This window comes from Montipora capricornis, chromosome 11, assembly GCF_036669925.1.
Source record: "Montipora capricornis isolate CH-2021 chromosome 11, ASM3666992v2, whole genome shotgun sequence".
In the NCBI taxonomy this organism is placed as follows: domain Eukaryota; kingdom Metazoa; phylum Cnidaria; class Anthozoa; order Scleractinia; family Acroporidae; genus Montipora; species Montipora capricornis.
The window spans coordinates 38,256,278-38,265,803 of NC_090893.1; the positions used below are offsets into that span (position 1 = coordinate 38,256,278).

The window sequence follows — 9,526 nt, forward strand, 5'->3', positions numbered from 1 at the left end:
CAAGTTGCATATTAGTTAGGAATAGGCAAAACCCCCAAAACTACTAAAGGAATTCAAGGTTACTAGTGCTTACAAAATAATCAAACAATTAGAGCTCACTTAAAGACAGAAGTCATATTACTTGTTAGCATTTAAACAGTTAAGAACGTTGGCAGTTCACGATTGGCAGTATCTTCAATTAAAGCAAGAGAAGATAGTTATAATTAAGGTATTGTGTTAGTATTTAAGATAAGAAGCCCCTTCTGTTATTTTTCCACGTGGGGAATGACGTTCATAAAACTGGAAGATTTTTGGCAGTCGATTGGGCATTCATGTCGGAATTTTTAAGCAAAGGTTACCAGTAGAAGAATAAAGTAGAGCTTATTAATTAAGTACTGTGCCACGTGTTGGTATTGTGCAGTCGAATCGGGCATCAAGCACTGTACCACGTGGTCTTTTGTCACGTGCTGATTTTCAATTGTTTTTTTTGGTGCAATGCGTCGGTAGATTCATATGGTTGCCCCTCTGTCGGAAGAACGCTCCTTAGGCAAAAGACCAAAAGAGGAGCTATATGGAACATTTTTCTTCTGTAAGGTCTTGGGAAAGCAAGAAACAATTTTCGGTGCGCGAAACGGGATAAAACCCAGTGAACAATTCAAAATGCTTTAGAATTACGCCAATCAAATAATTGTTTAGTTAAATAATATTGATTAAAACAGGTCTTCTTACAATCAAGTATAACAAAAAAAAAAAATTGAAAGAATGCATTCAGGGTCAAGAATATTTTTTTAAAATAAAGGATTGCACACTTCGTGTATAGGAAGAAAGTATGGATTTATTTAATTTCGTCACGTTACCTGTCATTTAAGATTTAAGTCAGCAAAAACATCGGCAAAAAGGAAGAGTGGGGCGTTCAATAGTAAAACTGACACTGAACATCTCAATTAAGCTCACCCCCCCCCACCCCCAACCAAAAAAATTCGAAATTAGTGAAAAGAATATAAAAGCTAACTATAAAAATGAAACTTGTTTGTATCCTAATGGCAAGAATCGCCTAACTTTCTCCCTCTAAAATATCTCTGAAATTTTGGCTCTCTATATACAGTAAGGGACCCTTTGACAGATATCTTCCCACAGCTTCAAGAAAAAAAAAAACGAAGTTAGGTTGTCCTCCAAGTTAAAATTCCGAAGTAAATTACTCGTTAAAGTTTTTTTTTTTCCTTTTTCGGGAACTAGTCCCAGTCCATTCTCGCTTGGACCGATGAAAATTCTATATGGCTTAAATAAATGACACCCAGCTTCGCAAGTAAATCAATTCCAAATGGTTCATATAAATGATACGGGGGGGGGGGGGGGGGGGGGACATGCATGCATTAAGTTTGGAGAAACTTCATCAACAACTATTTTTTTTATTTGCTGATAAAAACTCCGAAATCGCGACTACGAGTACGAGTTTTGAGTTTCACTAACTGTTCTAGTATATTGGAAATCATTGACTATATTAGCGAAAGCAGACTACAGCGGTAACAGAACAGATTTTTAAAAAATACTTAATTGCGATAAGTTTCATGCCTGAAATGGAATGAAGATAGCATTATCGACGTTACAGTATTCGCTATTAAAATTTAGCTTCTCATGATTTCGGGGTTTTATCAGCAAATTAAAGGATTAGTTGTTAATGAATTTTACCCAAATTAATGCATCTCTCGCCCCACCCTGGTATCTTTATCAAATGCCAAATGGGACAAATAGTGCAGAAACTGTATTGGCATGTCGGAAAATATTCCCTAGGCCTGCCCACATAGGAAGCAGAAAGCACAATAAAAATAATAGGTCTCAAAAGAGCCCGACTGCCGAATATTTTTTACTGGTATTGCATGGTATTCCAGACTAAAGATAATAATAATAATAATAATAATAATAATAATAATAATAATAATAATAATAATGATGATGATGATGATGATGATGATGAATATAATAATACTAATAATAATAATTTAATAAATAATAATATTTCGACAATTGGAGTATCGACGGCTTGAAAGTTTACGGAAGAACCGTGAATCGATAATCAATGTTTTTTTATTCACTATGATAATTATTCGATCTGAAATGAACAAGATTACATAACAATCACTGAGATATTCGAATACGCTGAAATCTCTAAGCAAATGAAAAAAAAAGAATCAAAATAAAAGACTGAACTAAACTTACTTCTGTGGCGGGTTTCCGTAAACTACGAACTCTTGAAACTGAACTCGACGGCTTAACACTGCTGAAACTAGTTGACTTAAACTACTGAAACTGGTTAGCGACTGACTTATATCCTTTCAAACACGTGCTATTGACTGATCTGAAACTTAAGCCTTAGTTACCCAAATGAATTCTCTTAAAATGTCAATCAAAGCTTTGTGCGTTTCCGGTAATAATTAATTAATCAGTTCTGTCGCGGTAATAAAATAATAAATAATAATAATAATAATAATAATAATAATAATAATAATAATAATATCGCTTAGCTCATTAAGTGTTTGTTACCCTTTATCTACTGCATTAGTAAAAAAAAAAAAGGTTCTAAATGTTAGTTTATTTGGGAAAAGAACAAAGATAAAATGAGTCTTGTTTTCCGCCAGGGAGTTTTCAACTGTAACCTAAACTGCAGTTGTTTATTTAAAAACGTAGGAGACTGTATTGATTGATTGGGATCTTGGAATGGAAAACGGTTTAATCCCAGATGAAAGGATAACAGCCTCCAGTGCCTACTTCTTGTGATCCAGCCAGTTTTGGTAGATTGAATGACGTAAGAGGATCATGGTGTGCTTATGGGGGGGATAATATAAGTATCTGCAGATTGACCTACAGTCGCTTCATGTAATCTGTGCTGTGTCCACTCAAGGGGGAGGAATTTATCTTACTGGGTGAAGAAGAAGTACACCTTACAGTCATCTACAGACAATAAAACATGGACAGATTACAAAGAAAATGGACTTGTTAAGGTGAGTTACAAAGTTTGTGATATACCAAGGCATAAAAAAGTTTGAGCCGGTGGACATTTAGTTTATAATCAATGATTACATCATGTCAGTACAAGATGGAATATTAAATTAAAAGTACTTCTTGCACTGAATAACGTCATGCAGATTATAACGAAAGTGCGATTACTTTTTTGCTTTTGTTGTTCAGCGTAATTGGTTTTGAGGTAGAACACAGTTAAAAGGTTTTTTCTCCACAAAAAAACTAATTATATTGAGGACAAAGTTAATGGCATCGGCGCAGGCCAAAACCAACATTTTGTTCATGCTGGATAAAGTGAACTTTGTTCAACGTTTTCCTCCAAAGAAGGCTTCAGCGAGAATACATTTAACCAGCAGTGAAAGACAATTCACTGCCTCGATTTGTCTTGTTGTTTGTAATTGCACTCAATGGATAACAAACGACAACCTGATAGTCTTCAGTAGAGTCTTTTTTTTTACGGATGTGTTCACCTTTCTTGTTTAATGCCGGAATTTCTAGCGATTGAGTGGTAACGAATAAGCCTGAAATTGAATATTTCTGCGTCACAAGAGCGAGAGGGCCTGGGTTGCAGAAGGTGTAAGTGAGGGATTATAGGTAGTGACTTAAGTGTATCTAAGCTAGGTATAGCACGTGATTAGTCATTCGAGGCCGACACCTATTACCCACGATTTCGAGATTTTGGACGTATAGTTAAACTTCATTTTTGTTTTAATCACATTATCTGTTACGCAATTCTTAGTTTGCACTCACGTGATTAGACGGCCATGTTGGTGCACAAAAAAAAAAGCAAAATGTCGCTCGCGTTTTTATAATAATAATAATAATAATAATATTAATAATAATAATAATAAATAAAATAATATATAATAATAATAATAATATAGAGAGAGACAAAAATTCCCAAAAGACGTTTTTTACACCAACATGGCCGCCATGACGTCCGAAGTATTTGCGGCACTGAATTTGGTTCGGGGAGGATACGTTTCCATTTTTTTCCACAGGGTTTTTGGTTTTCGTATCCGCCAATGCCGCTACTTTGTGTATTGGATATACTTTCCTTGCTGTATTGTGTGTGAAATGTGTTTAGTCAATTTATGTGCGCCCAATAGATGTGGCTTTTTCTCCAATATTCATGTTTGTAATGTTAAGACGGTGTGCGGCCTAAACGTCCAAAGTAAACCTAATCGTATATTTCTCTCGTGTCTGTTGCGCAGTGAAACTGGAAGGTATGTTTAGTCGTTTGCTATAGGTCTCAATTATAATATTAACAGTATGCAAATTTTTTATGACGCATAAGTGGTAAGAAAAAAAAAAAAAAATATTTGACCTGTTGTTCTCATATCACAAGCAAGTGATAACTTGTATTCCTTCTTTGCTATTCATTGGCATACTTTACACTTAAGGTGGCTCAAACCAGTTTCAACACTTGAAAGAAACGTTCTTATTAGAAGAATTTTCACTTCTACAAGACTTTATCACTTAACAGCAATGTTATGGTACCATATCAAACACCAATTATTGCTGAAAAAGATTCGGTCATTTTTTGTGACGTAAAAAGTTACCGTGGCAACAGCTACTCATATCTCAAAAACGAACTCGGTGACCCCATTTTTTATTCTGAAATGTAATCAGCATGCCAGAATGAAACTTTCTGCATTCACAAATGAGCTCCGTGATTTCAGTCATTTTATTCCTAACTGGGGCTCTTATTTGTTCAAAGAACTCTTCGAGCGGATGTCTAAAGCCATCGTCAAGTGATGGAAATGTATTTGGGTATGAGATATGGCAATTTTCAAGAGATTTCTGGCTTCCAACATCTTCAACCTGGCTATTGACCGAATGCAAAAATGGCCGCCAACAAATTATTCTTTTGTCTTTGTGTTAATTAGCCTAACTAGCCTCGTTCACACGCGTAAAATTGAAAGAATTTGGGCTGTAAAACGAGGCTAGTTAGGCTAATTAACACAAAGAGAAAAGAATAATTTGTTGGCGGCCATTTTTGCATTCGGTCAATTCAGTGAAAACTTGGATTTTATTCATAACGGGGGCGTTGTTACAGAGCTATTGTGTTCACGGCCTTGGCATGCAAACATTTTCTCATTGTTTGCGCCAACTCATCTTCGTTTAATGGACCACTGAACATTAAACTGAGGCGACAAAGGAGACCATGTGCCTTCTATGCTAATAGGCCATTTCCGAGTTCATGCTACCTCCTCTTCAAAGCGAGTCTAAGTGCGAAGGTTTTGTGATGGTAATTAGTTCTACTTTACATAAGAATGACTACTAATTTTCATAACAAAAACTTCGCACTTGGCCTCGCTTTGAAGAGGAGCCAGGCAAGAACTCGGAAATGGCCTATTCAGTGGCGACTTTTCATATTGTATTGGACGTTGGTGATTTGGTATTTAAACTTAATCCGGGCCCCACAGGAAATGCTCACATAACCTCCATTGTTTCATCGCGAATTGAGAGCCGCGCTCATCCGTGCAGGAAGCCACCACGTGACACACTTATAAGTGTTGAGCGTAATGCCATCTTTGGTAACCTGGACAACAGGGCTTTCAGTTATGTAGTTTGAATGCAAGATCATTAAGGAAGAAATCATCGGCTTTTGTGGACCTGGTATGTGATCTGATAGCTGAGTTGTTTACGATATGCGAGTCCTGGCTCAATGATCTTGATTCTGCGATTTTAAGTGAGCTCACTCTATTCCAGTTATTCGTAGGGGTGGCGGGACTGCGCTGTTATATCGGGACGGTCTTGATGTAAACAAAGTGTTTTCAGCCGAGCGGTATGGCTTGTGGAGTTCGGAACTGTTCGTCTGTTCGAGTTGTCATCGTGTATAGACCAACATACTCTGCGGATCATCCCGTGAATACGAGTGTTTTCTTTCATGAATTCTCGGACCCGAGTTGCTGCATGCCTCAGTTTTAAAGCGAGTCCTGGTGCACATCCATTCAAATGGAAATAAGTTGCGTATTCTTATGCAAATAAAAACTCATTTCCCTTACAATAGTTGAGCACCAAGACTCACTTCGAAACCGAGACAAACAGCAACTCGAAAATGGCCCATCAGATGCACGCCTAATTTGACATCCAACACGAAGTGTACCTTTAAGTCTAAGCATTTGCTACCTATTTTCAACAATAAGGTAAGGGTAAAGGTTGCGTTATTTTTAGCTTTGGGTAAATGCAGCAGTTAATCTTTACTTAAAGAGAAGCTTTTGGGGGACTCTTTGTGACGTAAATTGTCTGTATTCTGAGACACGAGTGATGTTGAAGTTGGCGAGAAAGAGCAAGGGGACACTTCGTGACGCTTATTGAAATCCGCGTGCATATAATTAGGGTCAAACCTGGACATATCCCCTCGTTTGTAAATTCAATACGTTTTTTCCTACTAAGAAAAAGAGAAAAAGATCAAGATTTTGAAATCTGTGAAATTAAAGTAACAGGATGTCTCTTCTGAAGTGTTAGTTAGTCACTGCAAATTGATGTAAAATGTAATTTTACCTAACAAATAAATGCAAATCAGGGAAAATGCTAAATATAGTGACCAAGCTCCTGGAGGGGGGACTGGAAACTAGAGATTTCAAAAAACTAGCCGTACGACCTCAACTTAAAATTTCAGGATTTCCTTAGCAAGAAAAAATAATCATGTATAGAAATAAATAGTTAAATCTGTCAGACACGTTTTTCACAAATGGCAAAAAGTCGATTTTTGTCTACTTTGATAATAACTGAAAAACTGTCTGATAGATCTTTTTTTCAAAAAATGTTGACGGCTTCGTCCTCATATTGTTTACTAATTCCCAAAATTTTCAACCCGGTCGTACGGCTAGGTTTTGAGAAAAAGGCCTTTGAAATGTATAGTTTCCAGTCCCCCCTCCAGGAGCACGTTCACTATATTTAGCATTTTCCCCTGATTCGCATTTATTCGTTACAAATAGGTCTATTCGTTAGGCAAACAGTGACTAACACGTCAGAAGAGACATCCTGTTGCTTCCATTTCACAGATTTCAAAATCTTGATCTTTTTCTTCGGAAAACTGTGGAAAGCCAAAAATCTTAAGATGAAAGAGCGAATTGATCCTCGCATTTACATGTACCTGGAAATTTTAAGCGAAGCTCATGACTAGGATGAACAACTCTAATACTTAAAGCCTATGTCACGGTATTTTTACAGACCAGGGCCCGTGTCCTCGAAAGTGCCGATAACTTTTCGGGCGCAAAAGCCATTTGTGAAACTGCCAACCGCCTGCTTTAGAAAGGCGATCTTTAACATGTTTTAAACTGTAAGGTAAACAAAAAAGAAAAATGACTGAGCGGTTTGACGACTTAAATCCTCTCAGATCTTGAGATACAAAAGGAATTGTGTCACCCGAAAGTGGCCCGTAAAGTTTCGGGACTTTCAAGAAACGGACCCCAGGCCCCAGTTGTTCGAACGATGGATAGCGCTATCAGCCAGATAATCACTATCCAGTGGATAAGTCTTAGCGAAACCACTTGCGCTATCCAGTGAATAATGATTTTATCCGGTGGATAGCATTATCCACCTTTTGAAAAACTAGGGCCAGGAGCCCATATACGATCTATTTCTAGACAACTCCGTCTCGGTGACGCTATAATATCAAGTTACTTTCCTGTGATTGGTCACCGGCTCCTACAGGATTCTCATTAGCGAGAAATTCAATCCAAAAATATATGGCGGTCCGTGAAAAGGCCGTGACAGGAAAATTGAAGCAATTGCCTGTTATAGACACTTATACCACCTATTTGGTGGCTCCAAAGGGATTTCGTCTATAACCCGCTTTTCAAATATACGTTAATTTCAGTCATGGAGTCCATCACCGGAACAAATGAGCCCATCAGATTGGACCTGCCTCCCAACTGAGTGGCTTCAAAGCTCTTTGTAGTGCATTGCACCAGCATCGCATGGGTTCGAATCCCTTTGGAGCCACCTGATTTTTTCAGGTGACTTAATAAGAGACAATTGCTAAAATTGTGCAGATAAGTGAGAGGATCACTTCCCTCTTTCGTTCTAGAGATTTTTCTGCTTTGTAACTTTACAAAATGAGGGGTGGTCCACAGGGGTAGTCCATGGACCTGGGGACCATGTTTTGTATGCGTCCGGGATTTATTGACAAAATGGTCTTGACTGTAAACTTCATCCGGAATCAGGAGCCTATCTGGAGCGTGCAACTTCCAAACAGCGTCTGTGAAACGGCGTTTTCACAAGTAGGTTTATTTTTAGACTAGCCCTTCCCGCGAATAAGGTCAAAAACAAAGGCAGTTCCGGTTCGGTGACCCTATGACGTCAGCTTAATTTCTTGTAATTGGTCATCGGGCTCCTGTGGGAGTCTCATTCGCGGGAAATTCAATCTAAAAATAACCTTACTTGTGAAAACGCCGTTGCACGAAAATATGTAAGTTGCACGCTCCAGGTGATGGGCTCCTGCGGAATGTAATTTCTCCGACCCTGAGATAATTAATTGAATCACTTTTTATGGAAATAGTCGTAAACTCAAGAACACCTGCTAAGTTCTACTTTCTCCGCATAGTTTTTGAGCCGCGCAAAAATATCCCTGTGTTAATAAGCACTACCCATAGTAAATCAGAGTATCTCGAGATGCGCAGAACGTATGCGCAATAACAATTATAGTAGGCACCGTCTTAATTGACAACATATTTACCAATCATCTCTCAACACGTCTTCACCGGTATTGTTCTCAATGATTTATTGCATCATTTTCCGATCTATGCTCTTTTATGATGAAGTTTTGCCGCACAAAAGTGAGAAGAAACTTTTTAAGCGCTCGTTTAGAGAAGACAATTAAACAAATTCAATGAATCTCTTACGCTCACTGATTGGTTGAAACTTCTAAACATGAATCCTACAGTATTCATAACTGAATACTCGAGTCAATTTGATTTCTCATTTCCAATAAAATGCATCAAAGGCAAACAAATGAACAAGTTTATGTCTCCTGGATTGACCCCAGCCATACTGAAATCTATAAATCGGAAAAAATAGCCTTATAAAAAATATTTCTAAAACATTAGCTTCTGGGAAAGCCCCTGGTTATGACAACATTCCAATGCGTGTAATCAAAGCTCTTTTCAATTATTTCGTCACCTTTAGCGAATATTATTAATCAGTCGCTGCAAAAAGGCATTTCCCAGACAAAGTGAAAATGGCTAAAGTAATCTCTGTTTACTAAAGTGAGGATCCTTGTCTTTTTGTGAATTACAGACCTAGTTCTGTATTATCGACTTTTTCGAAATGTTTTGAGAGAGTTATGTGCAATCGGTTAATAGAGTTTGTTAAAAAATATGACATGCACTACTGTTGTCAATATGGTTTTCGGAAAACCACCCTACTTCTCTTGCATCTATTCACCTTATTAACAAAATTTCATCTGCAATTGATCGGCACGAGACCACTGCAGGGGTTTTCCTAGATCTCTCTAAAGCATTTGATACCATTGACCATCAAATCGTATTTGGCAAGTTGGAACATTATGAAATTCGTG

General features: G+C 37.6%; 1 protein-coding gene across 3 annotated transcripts in view; it reads left to right on the forward strand.

The window, feature by feature from the left end:
* Positions 1–9,526, forward strand: part of LOC138024923 (cell adhesion molecule DSCAML1-like) — a 147,073-nt gene that overhangs the window by 8,650 nt on the left and 128,897 nt on the right. For all 3 annotated transcript variants that reach the window (XM_068872123.1, XM_068872122.1, XM_068872121.1), the window contains exon 2: positions 2,665–2,978. The gene's annotated coding sequence lies outside the window, so the exon portion shown is untranslated. The remainder of the gene's footprint in view (positions 1–2,664; positions 2,979–9,526) is intronic.